The sequence below is a fragment of the Mus caroli genome, chromosome 9, assembly GCF_900094665.2.
Source record: "Mus caroli chromosome 9, CAROLI_EIJ_v1.1, whole genome shotgun sequence".
Classification (NCBI taxonomy): Eukaryota; Metazoa; Chordata; class Mammalia; order Rodentia; family Muridae; genus Mus; species Mus caroli.
Window position 1 is genome coordinate 85252504 of NC_034578.1, and position 1163 is coordinate 85253666.

The window sequence follows — 1163 nt, forward strand, 5'->3', positions numbered from 1 at the left end:
TTCTGAAGATCTGGGTTGATGTGCCCATGGAAGCTCACTGCAGAATAAATGCACTGCTGTATTGCCTAAATATTTGCTGTCCTTCAAATCTGGCATGAGATGAGATGAACCTCGCTTCCAATACATATTTATGTGTATACATTGGAATCTATATACTAATTAGAGCCAGTTGACTGTAGAGATTACTTATCAGTGTTTTTTATTATTTCTTATTACTTATCTCCTCAAGCTCTCTTCGGTGCTTGTGAGAACTACATCCATAAAACATCCCCTGCCTGCTTAAGAGCCTTTACTGCAGTTCTGTTGATTACAAAATAAGGCCCAAAGGGTGTTTTCCAACCAATGTTGCAATTATCACACCATCCACTCCAGACCAGTAAGACCAGTTACATTCATATTTAGTATGCTTGGCAAGAACTCTAAGAGCTCAATTTTCTATAATAGAATAGGAATAGAACAAAACAGAGAAGTTCAAAGAGGCACCGCAATATTCCAGAAAGTGAATAGTGACTTTATTGGTATGAGGNTCATATGGGAATCAGGATAAAATGTGAATTGTCTCAGGTGTGACCTGAAAGTCTGCATCTTGTACAAGATCCCAAATGCTGCTGCACAGTTGGTTTGCATCTGAGTAGCTGGATGCAATCCCAAATGGTAGTTTAAATTTAAGTAAACTTAAATTTCAGAAATTTTCTATTTGAGACCATCTTCCTTAGTTCTGTTAGCCACATAATAGCTGTGATTATGGCCCACTCTAGGATACCCCAAGGATAGGACATTTCATCACAAAAGAAAGTTCTGCTCGGCAGCATGTTTTCTAGAACATGATTTTCAAGTAGCTTTCTATAGACTACACATTGAGTCAGAATCTGTANGGATAAGATACTGGAAATATCCATTTTTAACAACTATCCCGTGGGCATTTTTATACAAGTTAAAGTTAGTGAAATGTTCTACAAACATCCATCATCAAAATCTCATCTCTAGAAATCAAACTAATATAGAGCTAGGTGAAAGTCAGACATGGATAGGAAGTGATTCTGGTTATCTGCTATGAGGATGCAAATTGAATAAATAAATAGTTAAATAAACAAGTAAATAAAATTGACATTGAACAAGGAAAACAAAATAAAAATCAAACCAACTCTTCCCCCACCCCACCC